Source organism: Lissotriton helveticus, chromosome 2_1, assembly GCF_964261635.1.
Source record: "Lissotriton helveticus chromosome 2_1, aLisHel1.1, whole genome shotgun sequence".
NCBI classification, from domain to species: domain Eukaryota; kingdom Metazoa; phylum Chordata; class Amphibia; order Caudata; family Salamandridae; genus Lissotriton; species Lissotriton helveticus.
Window position 1 is genome coordinate 514,623,293 of NC_136059.1, and position 16,083 is coordinate 514,639,375.

The 16,083-nt window shown below is 47.8% G+C and overlaps 1 protein-coding gene across 2 annotated transcripts in view; it reads right to left on the reverse strand.

Moving 5' to 3' along the window:
* The window catches only part of LOC144818098 (A disintegrin and metalloproteinase with thrombospondin motifs 6-like), a 674,525-nt gene that overhangs the window by 182,150 nt on the left and 476,292 nt on the right, over nt 1–16,083 (reverse strand). The gene's annotated exons all lie outside the window — the stretch shown is intronic.

Here is a 16,083-nt window from a genome sequence, read left to right on the forward strand (position 1 = left end):
CACTTGGACCAAAAGAGTTGTCCCTTTATAAAGTGCAAGGGCATTCCAAAGATTCGTTCTCTGCACTGAAAGAGAACAGCGATCACAAGAGATAAAATTAAACATAGATTTGTTTGCTTAAGGTTTTTCCTAACTACAAAGATTTCGAGTAAGAGCGTGAGGAACCATTCTATAAGAAACCCATTGAAGGGTTGGTTGAAATAGACAGTTGTACACCACACATAAGAACTTAAATTTGAATGCTTTAAAGATAGGGAGTGGTGATTTCCTCGATGCAGACGAGATTTCTTCTCTGGGTGCCTATCGCTGTTAGCAATACTAGGTTCTGAGCACGCTACAGTCTAATCAGAAGAAAATTAGGTAACCCTGCAAAGAGGGTATTGCAGTGATATAAGCAGGCCTTAACCACGCACCTAAAAACAGCGTCCAGTTTTTGAAGAAAGAAAGTAAGCAGTGTTTAAAGCCTGTTAATCTGCAGTGATCTGTTCAGGAGGGGTTTTGTCTATTTGGAACAGTACTGCAACCAAACAACCTTCTTCTGAAATAGGACTTCAACTAGTACTTCTACCCATAATATTCACTCTGGTCTCTATCGATGACAAACCAAGCAAAATTGAATTTGGTTACAATTCTTTTGAAGTGCATAGCTATGCCATGGCTCGTGTACTTTTCAAGTAGTGGACTCCATAAGTCATGAGCAAAGCACAACAATAATGGAGGAAGGATCCCTATGACAGGTGGCTCTCAAAAATGTAATCATCTGCAGCACCAAGTTGACACAACCACTGGACGCTTGGGGGCAAGGAAGAATTTGCAGATGAGAGGAACAGTAGCCTATTAACTTCTTTCAGAGACCTGGCAAGTCTTATGTTGGGTTGACTATAGAAACATTGTGTTGACATCTACCAGTTTGTGACCTGGCTCCTCGCTAATCACCCGCTGCGCGGATGCAGCACATCATGCACCCAAGCAGCACGCGATCCACCTACAATCCCTATCCAAATGTGAATCTCTTTTTAGCATGGATAAGTTTGAAGGCTTGTACTGGTGAGTTTACAACTACCATGCTTATGAACCCAGTATTAATTTTACATAGTTTTACATCACCTCCGACTTCATTAGTGCTAATTAGTTTCAATAAGGTATTGCATGCTTGATAATTATTCGATCTTAACAATTTATATAGATGAACCACTCCCTTCTCAGTTTCATGTGCGTAACCTAAACATGTCAAGCTCTTCCAGGTCCTGTTAGCCAATTCAGGTTCAATATCTTGAATGTGTCTTTAGATAAGTATTGGTAAAGAACTTGAAGAATAAAAATAGAACATACACTTTAGTCTTGGAACATCTCCCTTTCTAACGAATCAAAGAGTTTTCCAGCGTTATTAGTGTCTATTGATGAACAAACATGGATAGCATCGCCCACGCAGGCAAAGCATTTTCAAAGACTATGACTGATGCTCTGCCAGTTGGTTTACTATTCTGAAACAGTATGTGTCGACAGAGAAAGAGTTTGCTGAAGCAAATTTAGACATTACAATACACTTGTGCCATCCATGACTGTCAAAATAATTACCAGAAGCTATGATGCTTACATCAGAGGTGTTCATAAACAAACTAAATATTGAAGAAACCCAAAAGAAGATTTATAAGGAAACAAATAAGATTTGCTTCTGTTTCGGGTCAAACCCATACAGTGTGAGTTGCACTCTTAATAATTGGGCATAAAAATTAACAATAGTCCAGGGACAATGTAGAAAGTACATGTGTGCGAATTGGTTCTGTATCACGCATGAATGTATGAAGTGCTGTGGGGGCACACATTAAAATGCACATAAAAGAACCACAAATATTTATAAATTGTTAAATAATGTTTTTTATCATGATGTGAAATAAAGGGCCAGATGTATGAACACTTTTTCCCATGTTATGTTATAATGTTATGTTATAAATGCTTATATAGCGTTCTATTGCCGAGGCGTCTTGGCGCTGGGGTGTGCAGTTAAGCCATAGTCGAGAAACCAGATCATTTAACCAGCATGGAAAAGATAAGTTTTAAGCTCTTTCCTGAAGTGAGTATGACTAAGCTGTAATCTTAGGTGGACCGGCAACTTGTTCCATAGTAGAGCTGCCTGGTAAGTTAGCCGTCGTCCACCCCATCTCGCTAGCCTAACTTTGGGACACATATGAAACCAGGCCTAGTAGATCTAAGTTCACGTGGTGGAGCATATGACAGGAACAGTTTCTGGCTGTCCACTGAGCCACCACCATAGAAGGCTTTATGCGCTAAGCAGAGGGCCTTGAATTCGATCCTTTCCTGGACAGGAAGCCAATGGAGTGCTCGCCTGCCCGTTGTGGTGGGATGCCTGTAAGGTAGCTTAAGAACCGTTCGTATGGCTGCATTTTGTAAAGACTGGAGCTTTTTCAGCTGGTACTTGTCAATGCCTAGAAGCATGGCATTACAATAGTCCAGTCTGGACAGAAAGAGGGCGGCCATTACTGTCTTTTGAAGTGTCACTGGAATGAAAGGGAAAATCTTCCTTAGAGTTTTCAAAAGGAAGAAACTGGTTGATGCTAGACTATTCACCTGTATTCCCATGGTAAGCTTTTCATCCAGGAAGAAACCAAGGTTTTTTACCTTTTTTACTGGTTGTGGGCATTCTCCAGCTTCTCTTGGCCACCAGTTGTTATTCCAAGCAGGTAGACCCCTTTCCAAATTCCATGACCTCCGTTTTTTCAGCATTGATCTTGAGAAAGTTCAGACTCATCCAGACCATGATTTCTTTAAGGCACCCGCAGAAGTTCTGTGCCGTTTGTTCTGCACTATCTCTAACTGATACCACTAGCTGGGAGTCGTCCGCATAGGAAACAAAAGTAAACCCATGCTTCCTGACTAACCCAGCTAGTGGCAGCATGTACATATTGAACAGAGTCGATGAAAGTGCCGATCCCTGGGGAACCCCACAAGGTAGAACAAAGCTGTCAGACAACAGCCCATCCCAATCGATGTACTGTTTTCTGTTCTCCAGAAAAGATGTAAAGAAAGCCAACGCTGAGCCATTTACACCGATCTCAAGAAGTCGCTGCTCCAACACCGTGTGATTCACGGTGTCGAAAGCAGCCGACAGATCGAGCAGGATAAGCACAGCCCTGCCTCCCTCGTCCACAATAGTCCAAATCCCCTCGACCGCAGCGATCAACACTGTCTCCGTGGAGTGCTTTGTCCGGAAGCCATGTTGTGATGGGTCTAGTAAGGAATTGTTATCTAGATAGTCCATCAAAATTTTATTTGTTACCTTTTCTGTGATTTTCGCAGCCAGGGGTAAACCGGATATGGGGCGGTAGTTTTTGCACACTGAGGGGTCTAACGATGGTTTCTTTAGTAGTGGCCTCATGTTGGCTACTTTCCACCTCAGTGGAAATTCTCCGGATGTCTGTACTTGATTTACCAAACTGGTTAAGGTACCTTTTATGTCGTCTGCTGCCAGGTGCATGATGTCTGGCGGGCATGGGTCCGTGTGGGACCCAGATTTTATAGTCATTAGTATGCTAATGATCATTTCCTTTGATTGAGGGTCGAAATTGCTAAGTGTACTGGAGGTGCTATAGTGTCTAGGGTTAGAGAGAGGAACATTAGATGAATGATTGGTCTTTTTAGCCAGTTCTTCGTATATAGTCGTTACTTTACTATGGAAGAACATGGCTAATTCGTCACAGAAAGTCTGGTCGGGCTTGAAGTCATTTCCATGCTGTGGTTTACTTAGGTAGGAAACAGACTTAAATAATTCCTTTACAGAGTTACCTGCCTCGTGGATCTTAGTGGTAAAAATTGGACCTTTGTTGCTCGAATGGCTTCTTTATATAATTTCAAAGCTTTCTTATAGGCGTCTTTGCTGGAATCTCCATAGACACAAAATGGGTAAAACCCTTTGATACATCTGGCCCAAAATGTTTAAAGTACAGCCTGAGAGTAATGCATAGGAACAATAAAAAAGAGGTATGAGAATACAAGCAACTCATTTAGAGTGACTTATAAATGACAAAACATGAATGACTTGCTCAGCAACATGGATAAAGACTTGATGCCTATTCAAATATAATTGAAAGAATTTAGAAAAAACGAGAAAAGAACTTATGAGCATACTGTATCAGATTCGTCCATCGCAGTACCGAGAAGCAAACCCATTCAGGACAAATAATGCTTACAGGTGATCCCCGGTTAGTAAATGAACTACGGAGCCTGAATCTTAAACATTTTGGTAGTAAGAAATATTTTTCGTATAAAAAAAGTTTTTTAAATGTGCCCATTACATTTCGAGCAAACGGGGTGCTTTGGAAAATAGTAGATGGAAAACATATTGGTCAATATTGTTAGCCTTATTATCTGAAGGAACGACAGAGATGAAACACGCTAATTTTTTGTGTTTATGGAAGAAAGGAGTAGCTTCGCATCATGTTAAGAGAAAGACTTGCAGTGGAACCAGGGGTCATCGGTTTTGCTTGTCCCGCGCTTTGATGAGTAACACAAATGTGAGGACTGCTGATAAAGACCATTGAGGTGGTTCAACTGCCTATGGTCAGATCAATGAAGATGTTCGGCAATCTAAGGGTCGCTGATTGTATTTCTAACTGAACAAGGTAGATGAACGGAAATTGTACTTTGAACATTATGAAAGATTGTACTATGGTTCATTTAAAAATGTTTTGCTGTTTGTGAAGTATTGTCACATATTGCCCACAAACTATACAATGGAGACACTGGTATACATTATAGAAATGTATAGATATGTAGATTGCATAATGTTATATTTAATTTCAAATCTGATACTTTGCAGCAAATTTCCACTTTAATATTTGATTTAAACCTGCCTCTCTATGGATTGTCACCATTAAATGTCTCATTCCAGAGGTATTTTAGCGTAGTGGTTTTGAAAAAGCAAAAGGATCGAATATCCATGTCCTTGCAGATTTGTTCCTATATCATTTCCTAATATTAGTGATGGTTGATACAGTCAAACAAATATGCCTTGAGCCCAAGAAATAGCTAAAGTACTTTCAGAACCTTCAGAGCCAGGATTTAGTTTCTTTCAACTGATGGTTTTACTATCAGTTGATGGTTACATAAGTAGAGTGCATCTTTCATTTTGTATAGCTAAAGTAGGAATCAAATGGGGCAAAAACTCTGAGCACACGCTAGATCATAACATATTCAATATCCACAATTAATACCCAGAAATTATTTTCATAGTCTTTATTTTCTTCACTTCTTTTGCCCAGACAACACGTGTTTACTTCAACAGGGCCTTTCTGAAGCCTTGGGGAAAAACAAGTATTTGCAATCCAATAGGTCTTGCATTACTGATAGTTTGAAGTATTGGCCTTGCAAATAATAATGCAACGCCAATAGCTCATAATTTCAGTAATGTGAGACGTAGTGCATTGCAAATGCTTGCGTAGTGATCCAGGAACCAGCATTGTATGTCTCAGTGCAGTACTACACACTGCTCCAAGAGGTCCCTAGAGAGCAAGGGACCAGCACTGCATGTCTGGTTGCAGTACCAAAAGCTACTCTTAGAGGTACCTTGTGAGCAAGGCACGAGAACTGCATGTCTGGGTGCAGTACCGCAAGCTGCTCCTAGAGGTCCCTAGTGAGCAAGGCACCAGCACTGCATGTCTAGTTGCAGTACCGCAAGTTGCTCCTAGAGGTCCCTAGTGAGCAAGGCACCAGCACTGCATGTTTAGGTGCAGTACCGCAAGCTGTTCCTAGAGGTCCCTAGTGAGCAAAGCACTAGCACTGCATGTCTAGGTGCAGTACCACGAGCTGCACCTAGAGGTCCCTAGTGAGAATCATAAACTACCTAAGTAAAACAGTACACAGCTGCTTGAAATAAGAGCAATTATATGTTTAAAGTAGTAAGGCCGTGGTGACACCAATGGACAGCTGACGATCCACTATAACCAAAAAAGCACGCCCATGTTCAGGTAAAAGAAAAGTACATCCATCATTATCCCATCTGAGGCGGCCGTGCTGCTTAAATTAATAAAAAAACGTTGTGAGAGAGAGAGAGCAAGCGTGTCCTGCCTGCAACAGCAGGCAGAAGAAAGCCAATTAAGAAAATAGTGCTACCAGGCTCTAATAAAAGCATATGTGTAACAACCGAAGTAAAAGGGCTCATGGGACCTCTTTTGGTCACATATGGTACTGCACCCTACCCATAATGCATTGCATGCAAGACAGTACTACGAGTAAATTCAAATAGCAATGTCCATATTTTTAATTAGTAGCTTTGAAATGTGACAAAAGAATTATCATGTTAATTTCAGATTAGGTTGCACTCTGTGTGGAGCTGATGAAGGGAAATTTCTAGACGGTCTCTTATAAATGTGAGATGTTCTAGTGAGTGAAGTAACCACTGCCAGTCTAGCTTGGAAATAAGTTTGTGTCTTGCCTGAAACCTTTTAAGAAAATAGTGCCTTGAGGCTGTAATTAAAACCTAGGCAGTAACAACACATGTAACAGGTGCAGTCCTCATGGGAGAGTACAAGAAGAGACGAACAAGTTACTTACCTTCGGTAACGATATATCTGTAAGAAACAGTAGTTAGTATTAGATTCCTTACCTTAGAATATCCCCAGGCGTCAGTCTGGATCCGGAAACTTTTGCGTAGCAGTACCCCTGCGCGTCGGTAGGCGTCGTCTGCAGGCGTCTCCTGCGGCTCCGCGTCCGTCGTCGGCGCCGTGCGCCGTGATGACGTCGCTGGAGTATATAGACGCCGCCTCCGCGCGCTGACGTCAGTTCTTTGTACACAGCTTTTCCGCGCCAGAACACGCAGAGCCATGTGAGAACCAACACTGGTGCCATTTGAAACTAGGGCCCTGAAAGGGATGTCCTTAACCCTAGGTATCAGTTCGCAGAACGGGGAGGATGGGCGGGGCGGTAAGGAATCTAATACTAACTACTGTTTCTTACAGATATATCGTTACCGAAGGTAAGTAACTTGTTCATCTGAAAGAAACAGGTTAGTATTAGATTCCTTACCTTAGAATAGATACCCCAGCAATACCAACCCCGGTGGTGGGTCTGCGAACCAATACAGCTTACACCAGAAAGTCCTGGAGGACAGAACGGCCAAAGAAGCCATCCCTCCGGACTTGACTGTCCAGGCAGTAGTGCCTTGCAAACGTGTGCAGCGAGGCCCACGTAGCCGCCTGACAAATGTCCAGCAAGGGGACTCCCCGGCCCAGGGCAGTAGTAGCCGCCGTGGCCCGAGTGGAATGGGCCCTCAGCCCAACAGGAGGCTCCTTCCGAGCCAAAGAGTAGCACGCTTTGATGCACAGGACGACCCACCGAGAGATGGTCCGTTTATGCACCGCCCGTCCCTTCTTCGCACCCACGTAGCCAACAAACAGTTGGTCATCCATCCGGAACTGGCGAGTGCGATCCATATAAAATGAAAGCGCACGTTTTGGGTCCAGACGATGGAGTCGCTCTTCATCCTTTGAAGGATGCGGAGGCGGGAAGAAGGAGGGTAAGGTGATGGACTGCCCGATGTGAAAAGCAGAGACTACTTTGGGCAGGAAAGAAGGTCTAGTTCTCAGAACCACCTTGTCTGGATGAATGGACATGAAAGGAGGTTTGACAGAAAGAGCCTGGAGCTCACTCACTCTCCTGGCAGAGGTGATGGCAACCAGGAAGGCCGTCTTTAAAGTCAGGAGACGGAGAGGACAGGAATGAAGTGGCTCAAAGGGAGCACACATCAAGAAGGTCAGAACCAGGTTCAAGTCCCACTGAGGCATCACAAACGGAACAGGTGGATACATGTGCGTGATGCCTTTCAAGAATCTCGTTACAATAGGGGACTTGAACAAAGAAGGTTGATCAGGCAGCCTTAGAAAGGCCGAAAGGGCAGAAAGGTAGCCCTTGATAGTACCCAGAGCAGAGCCCTGCTGGGCAAGAGAGAGAAGAAAGAGGAGAACCTCGGAGAGAGGGGCAGAAAGAGGGTCCACAGCCTTTGCTGTGCACCATGCCACAAATCTGTTCCACCGGCAGGCGTATACCGACTTAGTGGAGGGACGCCTGGCTGCCAGAATCACATCACAAACTTCAGGAGGCAAGTCAAATGGCCTCAACTGTCGCCGCTCAATCTCCACGCATGGAGGTGGAGACTGGACAGGTTCGGGTGGAGGACCGTCCCCTGCTGCTGCGACAGAAGGTCCTCCCGAAGGGGCAGGCGGATCGAGGGACCGACTGACATGCTGAGTAGCTCGGGATACCAGTACCTTCGAGCCCAGTCCGGAGCCACAAGGATAACTTGGGCCCGGTCGCGCCTGATCTTCTTCACCACTCTGGGCAGAAGTGGTATAGGCGGAAAGGCGTACAATAGACCGCAACTCCACGCGCGCCGAAAGGCGTCGCCGTGCGAGTGCCGTCTTGGAAACTCCAACGCGCAGAACTGATGACATTGCGCGTTCTCTTCTGTGGCGAATAGATCTAACCAAGGCTCTCCCCATTGCAGAAAGAGGCCTGTCGCCACGTCCGAGTTCAGACGCCATTCGTGATCCACCGAGCACCGACGGCTGAGTTCGTCCGCCCTGGCGTTCAGAGAACCTGCCAGGTGTTGAACCGTCAGAGTCACGCTCTGACGTTCCAGCCATTGCCAGAGACGCAGAGCCTCCTGGCAAAGGGTCCACGACCCCACTCCGCCCTGCTTGTTGCAGTACCACATGGCGGTGGTGTTGTCCGTGAACACCTGCACCACACTCCCGTTGACAAAGGGGAGGAATGCCTTCAGTGCTAGACGGATCGCCCGCAGCTCCAACAGGTTTATATGGAGCCGGGACTCCGCCGGAGACCAGATGCCTCTGATCTCCGCCTCTCCCAAGTGGCCTCCCCAGCCCTGGAGGGACGCGTCCGTCACAACCACGTGCTCTGGTTGGGGAAGGGAGAGGGATCTGCCTCTGACCCAATCGCGGTCTGTAAGCCACCACTGCAGTTGTCTCGCAGTGCCCTCCGAGATCAAGACATGGTTGGACAAGTTGCCCTGATGCTGGGCCCACTGAAACCTCAGGTCCCACTGCAGAGCCCGCATCCGCCACCGGGCGTGATGCACCAGAAGGATGCAGGAAGCCATCAGCCCCAGCAGCCGCAGCGTCAACCTGACTGAAACCCGGGATAACGGCTGAAAGATGGGAATCAAAGCCTGTATATCCCGGACTCGCCGTTCCGGAGGATAAACCCGAAACTGCGCCGAGTCGAGAACCGCTCCGATGAAAAGGAGCTTTTGAGAAGGACACAGGTGTGATTTCGGCACATTGATGGAAAACCCCAGCTCGTGCAGGAGGTCTGCCGTCATCTGAAGGTGGTGGACGACTGTCTGGGGCGAGCCCGCCTTCAACAACCAGTCGTCCAGGTAGGGGAAGACTGAAACCCCCAACCGGCGCAGATGGGCTGCGACCACCGCCATCACCTTTGTGAACACCCGTGGGGCGCTGGTAAGGCCGAATGGGAGCACGATAAACTGAAAGTGCTCGTGGCCTACCGTGAACCGCAGGTAACGCCGGTGGGCCGGCAGGACGGGGATGTGAAAATACGCATCCTGCAAGTCCAACGCTACCATCCAGTCTAGCGGGTCTAGAGCAGCCAAGACCTGAGCCAAAGTCAACATCTTGAACTTCTCCTTCCGGAGGAAGCCGTTGACGTTCCGTAGATCCAAGATAGGACGTAGGCCCCCTTTGTCCTTCTTGGGTACCAGAAAGTAGTGGGAATAGCAACCACACCCTACTTCTGGCCCAGGAACGCGCTCGATGGCCCTCTTGGCCAAGAGGGCCGTAACTTCCTCCTGCAGAAGTGTCAAGTGGTCCCCCGACACACGGTGGTTCTGCGGTGGCATGGCTGGAGGAGTGGTCTCGAAGGGGAGGGAGTAGCCCCTTCGGACAAGCTGCAGCACCCACCTGTCCGATGTTATTGTGCGCCAGTGGGAGAGGTGATGGCGAACCCTGCCGCCCACCGGCGTCACATGGGCCTGAAAGCATGGACTAGGAGGATTTAGAGGCGGATGCTGCGGGGGGAGGTGTGGTCTGACCTCGCCGCTGTCCCCGACCGCCACCACGGCGGTTCCCACGGCCGCCGCCGCGTTGAGAAGTCTGTTGCGGCGCGTGGCTGGCAGCACGTGTGGGACCGCCCCTTCCGTGGCCACAAAAGGAGCGAAACGAACCCGTTTGCTGGCGCTGGGTCGAGAGACCCAAGGACTTGGCCGTGACCCTGGAGTCCTTGAAGCGTTCCAGCGCGTGGTCCGCTTTGTCGCCAAACAGGCGACTGCCATCAAACGGCATGTCCATCAATGCAGTCTGGACATCTGCCGAGAAATTGGCGGATCTCAGCCAGGCGTGGCGACGAATCGCCACCGTCGTGGACATCGCCCTGCCCAGTGAGTCGGTCGTATCAAGACCACACCTTATGGAGTATCGTGCTGTGTCTCGGCCTTCAATCATAGCCTTGCCGAGCTTAGCCCGTACCTCCGGCGGACATTCAGGCAGCAGTTCCGCGACCGTATCCCACAGAGAGTGGGTGTAGCGGCCCAAGAGGCACGCGGTGTTGCAAGACCGCAGTCCCAGACTCAGGGACGAAAAGACCTTCTTACCATACTGGTCGTACCTCTTAGATTCCCGGTCGGGCGGGGCAGACGGGAATGCGGTCTGGGAAGTCGAGGCCTGGATCACCAGGCTCTCAGGGGTGGGATGGGTGGACAAGAACTTTGGGTCATCCGTACACGGACGGTGGCGTCTGGCCACGTTCCTATCAACAGGCGAACCTGAAGCGGGCCTGGACCACGTGCCCAAAAGAACGTCAGTTAAGGCCTCATTGAACGGCAGCAGTGGCTCCTGTGGGCATGACTGCGGTTTGAGTACCTCAGTGAGGATGTTAGTCCTCACGGCCGCGACGGGGAGCTCAAGGTGTAAGGCCTTGGCAGCCCTCATCAACACCACTGAATAAGCTGCCCCCTCCTCCGTAGCCACAGTAGGAGGCGAGACAAAGCCAGGGTTGGGGGAGTCATCCAGACCACTGGCGTCACCCAAGTCACCTGTCCAGTCCACATCGTACTGACACTCGCGGGTCAGAGGGTCCTCAGACCCCTCCCACTCCTCTCCGCAATCTACATCCTCACCATATTCGGAGTCAACAATGTAGACCGGCTCCCCGGGGTCAACAGGCCCCATCGGCGTCGGACTCGGCGTCGGGCGACGCCGGTTCGACTCCGCGGCCGGAGTCGGAGAGGGAATGGGGGCGGCGCCGCCCGGAGCTGGCGCCGGAGCACCGGCCGGAGCCGGCGCCGGAGACCCGGCGCCGCGCGGGGGCGGCGCCGTGGGTTGCCCCGATGGAATCGGCGCCGGAGAGGCCGGTTGACCAGCCGGCGTCGACCCTGAAGGTCCCTGCGGCACCGGGGCCGGAGCCGTCGGCGACGTCGGGGCCGGAGCACCCGACGGCGTCGAGGCTGGAGCACCCGAACCGCTAGGGCCCCCGGACGGGACCACCGGGCCCGCAGGCGCCGTAGGCCCCGTCGGAGGAGACAGTGCCCTCATGGCCATGAGGAACGCCTCTATCTCCTCGGGCGACGCGCCCTGCCCAGGGACCGCAGGGTATGGAGCAGGCCGCGTCGGCGACTCACGCGGAGCCGCGGGGGTGGGGCCACCCGAACCTCCGGCCGCATCGCGCGAGCGTCGGGGGGAGTCGGGGGTACGATGACGACGCCCCGACTTCTTGTGCTTCCTACCTGAGGAACCAGAGGAATGGTGACGATTCCCGGAGCGCTCGTGACGGCTCCGCGACCGCTCCCTCGAACGCTCCCTAGACCTCCGTCCGGACCGGGACCGCTCTCAACGCGGGGCCGACACCCGGAGCTCGAGTAGCTTGCGGGACCGCTCCCGTCTAGCTTTATTCGTCAAGGCCCGGCAATCGACGCAGGCGTCCACGTCGTGGTCCGGGCCCAGGCACCGGAGGCAGAGGCGGTGATGGTCCGTGACCGACATCGTGCGGTCACAGCCGTCACAATTCTTAAAACCGGGCATCATACCGGCACCTTAAGAGTAACAGGAAAGATTCAAAAACTTTGGTCAAAGACCGGAGTACTGCTCTTCGGATCTGCGCTAACTGGCGCGGAAAAAAGAAGAACTGACGTCAGCGCGCGGAGGCGGCGTCTATATACTCCAGCGACGTCATCACGGCGCACGACGCCGACGACGGACGCGGAGCCGCAGGAGACGCCTGCAGACGACGCCTACCGACGCGCAGGGGTACTGCTACGCAAAAGTTTCCGGATCCAGACTGACGCCTGGGGATATTCTAAGGTAAGGAATCTAATACTAACCTGTTTCTTTCAGATAAGGCTGTACTAAGGAGGGACTACTAAACCTATCCAACTCATGTAACAGGTGCAGTCCTCCTGGGAGAGTACAAGAAGAGACAAGGCTGTACTAAGGAGGGACTACTAAGCCTATTGAACAATAAAAAGCCAGCATATTTCAAAGAGACAGCGCAAGCGCTGCTTAGGCGAAACCTAAAAAGCACATTTTTAAAACTCCCACTGCTCTTATGATCACTTACTCTGCATGGATGAGTGAGTAGCACATTTTCTGACTTCGCTGAAGACAATGGACTTGAGACACATTTTAAACCCAATCCACTGAGTCCAGCACAAAGGGCAGAATTAGAGCAACTGTCATACAGACTGGTCATGCAGACTGATCAAATTGAGTCATCAATATAAGTGCTTTCTGTGGTAGCACGTATGTGAGCCTTAGGAACACTCAGGGAGTGCCAGCTCGCTATTTATAATAGGTACATTGCAAATAATGTTAACATAAATTAAGCAAAAGCCTAGCTGATTAATTCTAATAACAATAATGCACTAAAGTAAAGAAAGTAGCCGTAAAGAAGAAGACAGATACTAGATTTGAGATTCAATGCAAGAAATGCGAACAGAATACCTTCAAAAAATGTCTATCTATGCTGAGTAGGTGGTCTTGGCCCAGTATCTCTCCAGTCAAGCTATAACTGATGCACACTCTGGACCTTTGCAATCTTATTCCCACACTTAGGGCTAGATTTAGATCTAGGCAGACAGGTTACTCAGTCACAACGGTGACGGATATCCTGTCCACCAAAATATAGATCTTTGAAGATTCCTAGGCGTACAGAGCGGTTAACAGAGGCTGTATGAATCTCGACAGTTTACTCGCTTTAGGGGTTAAAATGAACTTCAAACTCGCATGAAGTGGTACTGGACCTGAGATATGAAGGAATGAATTATAGATCTTTGGAGATTCATACGCGTACAGCGCGGTTTACAGAGGCTGCACGAATCTCGACAGTTTACTCGCTTTAGGGGTTAAAATGAACTTCAAACTCGCATGAAGTGGTACTGGACCTGAGATATGAAGGAATGAATTAAGAAGTAGTGGCTACGAAATCACACACAACATGATCCGTTGTATGGTGAAAGCACTGATAGATTTACCGGGACAGAATTACAACCAGGTGTAAGAGCTTCCTTTCCCCTGATTATTTCACTAGAGGTTGAATTGACATATGTCAAAGAGGAAGACAGCCCTGAAGAAGTCATGGGGAACTCCCTATACGATGAAACACGTGTTGGCTGGGCAAATGAGGTGAAGAAAATAAAAACTATGAAAATAATTTCTGGGTATTAATTGGGGATATTGAATATGTTATGATCTAGCGTGTACTCGGAGTTTTTGCCCCATTTGATTCCTACTTTAGCTATCCAAAATGAAAGATGCACTCTACTTATGTCTGCAAGCAGCAGCGTAATAAGATGCTTGGTTATACATTAGAAGACACTGCAATGACTGCTGGTGTATGAGCGTTTAACATTCTATTGGGTGAGCATGGAATCTGTACGAAATGGCCTAGTCTCAGGGGAGTAAAGCAGGCCCCTGCAGCGCCTGAGGCCTCCTAAGACTTCAGGGCGCTCCCATTCAGCCCAAGGCCAATCAATATCTGTGAGACATGGGCGAATCCCGGACCCCTCTTAACATTACATCATTTTGTATTACAAGGGCCATATTACTAAAGTCTAGAATCCCAAGCAGAGTAAGGGCATGGAGGGCAAGGAATCCCTTTACGCTAGTATAGATGGCACAACAGTAGGCGCAAAACAAACAATATTCTTGTCAATAAGAAAATAGTCCAATATCTTAGAATTGTGTAATTAAATAAAACTATGCTGTACTGTTAAGCTTATTCAGTTTTGAAGGTTTTACTAACTAGAACACTGTTTTCTAGACGTTAGTCCTCTAAATTAAGGCGAGGCTGCTGAATATACGAATTACATTCATGAATGTTTATTCTCAAGAGCCAGTTCGCATTTGTATCAATGATTTAATAAAGGAGTACATTTTGATACGTCACAAGAAAACAATGTACCAGCCCAAGTTCATTGAAGATAGAGGGGTGTGAATGAAACGAGATAGAGGGGTGTGAATGAAACGGAGACACTGACAATAAATAGGACTCACAAAGGCACGTTGAAGAAATATGTGTACCAGGGGAGCACAGAGAGCCTACATATTTCAATGAACTTTCTTTCAACATATACAGGAACATTAAATATAAAGAGGCAATGCAGTTTGATGTACCTTTTAGGTATGGCTTGATGTCAAAGCTGTGGGTAAGACGTATTGATATCAATTTTCACTCAATATCTTAGTTTAGTTTAATATAGTTTTAATGTTATGCTTCATGTTACAAGCGCCAGACCATCTCAAAATTAACCGTAGCACTACTAAAATGGGAAAGACGAAATAAGCCGTACAAATACAGCCACAGGTTATCTGCAATTATAGAAAGACAATTGTCGAATACAACCTTTGAGAGCATTGGTTATGTTCCAGTACTATGAAGCTAAATGGGTGTGAATGATGTGCAAAAGTGAAGAGAAAAATACCCGCAAGGAGCCTGAGTCTTAACGAAACAGTCGCACACTTGCGAGGGGACTTTGGTGAGCCTACAAGTACCGATTCACAATCAAGACCTATTGGTGAGGGAGAAGTCATACCACATATACAGATACTGTGCTCGAAAATTCAATCCTGCCCTCCATCACTATTCGAGTAGTAGGAGCACGACTCAATAGTATGTATTGGCAGTCATGCAGCACATAAGCATAGTATACCTCAGAGCTCAACTTGCAGCTAAAGGCACCTTCTCCATCAAACTTCACAACATCTACTACACTCCTGGCGCTCGCACACTCTTCTCAGAGGAACTTAACGATTTAGTAACTCAGTTCTCCATTTCTGACTAGAACAACGTTTTCATGGGCGACTTTAATACTCAATAGAACAACCCAGAACCTGGTCTGCTCCCTTACTAACCTTCTTGAAATAAATGACCTCAAACAATTCTGCCATGAATCAACCAATTGCAAAGGGGCCACCCGAGATGCTATAATCAGCAAAAAGAGCTGATCTCACTTCAATCCATCACACCTATCGACTGGTCAGACCACCATCTCATTCTGTTTAAGATCAAGATCCACCTTAGATCTCACTCAGCCCCTTCCAACAAACCTACGCATTGGGCTAGCAATATCAAACAAATCCCTATAACTGAATTGGAAGCCAGGGTCTGGACCCAACTACAGTATCAACCTCTCAATCCCACCGTTGAGGACCTCACCACCCAATACAATACAGCTATGAATGATGTTCTTGACCAAGTGGCACTGATCAAACTAAAACAATCTAGAGAATTACAGTCGAAATACTGAGTCAACGCCGACTTCAACAATGAAAGGAGACAGCTAAGACAATCAGAAAGAATATGGAGATAGTACCCCTCTACAACACAACTCGCACTAGTAAGATCTGCACAGCGTTTTGATAAGAAACACATCTTTAGAGAAAAATCCACCTTTCTTCGTAACCAACTTGACCAAGCTAAGAACAGACCCAGGGAGCTCTTCAACATGATCAAATGGCAAACTATCCTTACCTCCTGCCATGAAATAACAGCCACTTACGAACGTTGTGAAGAAATTGCAAACTTCTTTAGTGACAAAGT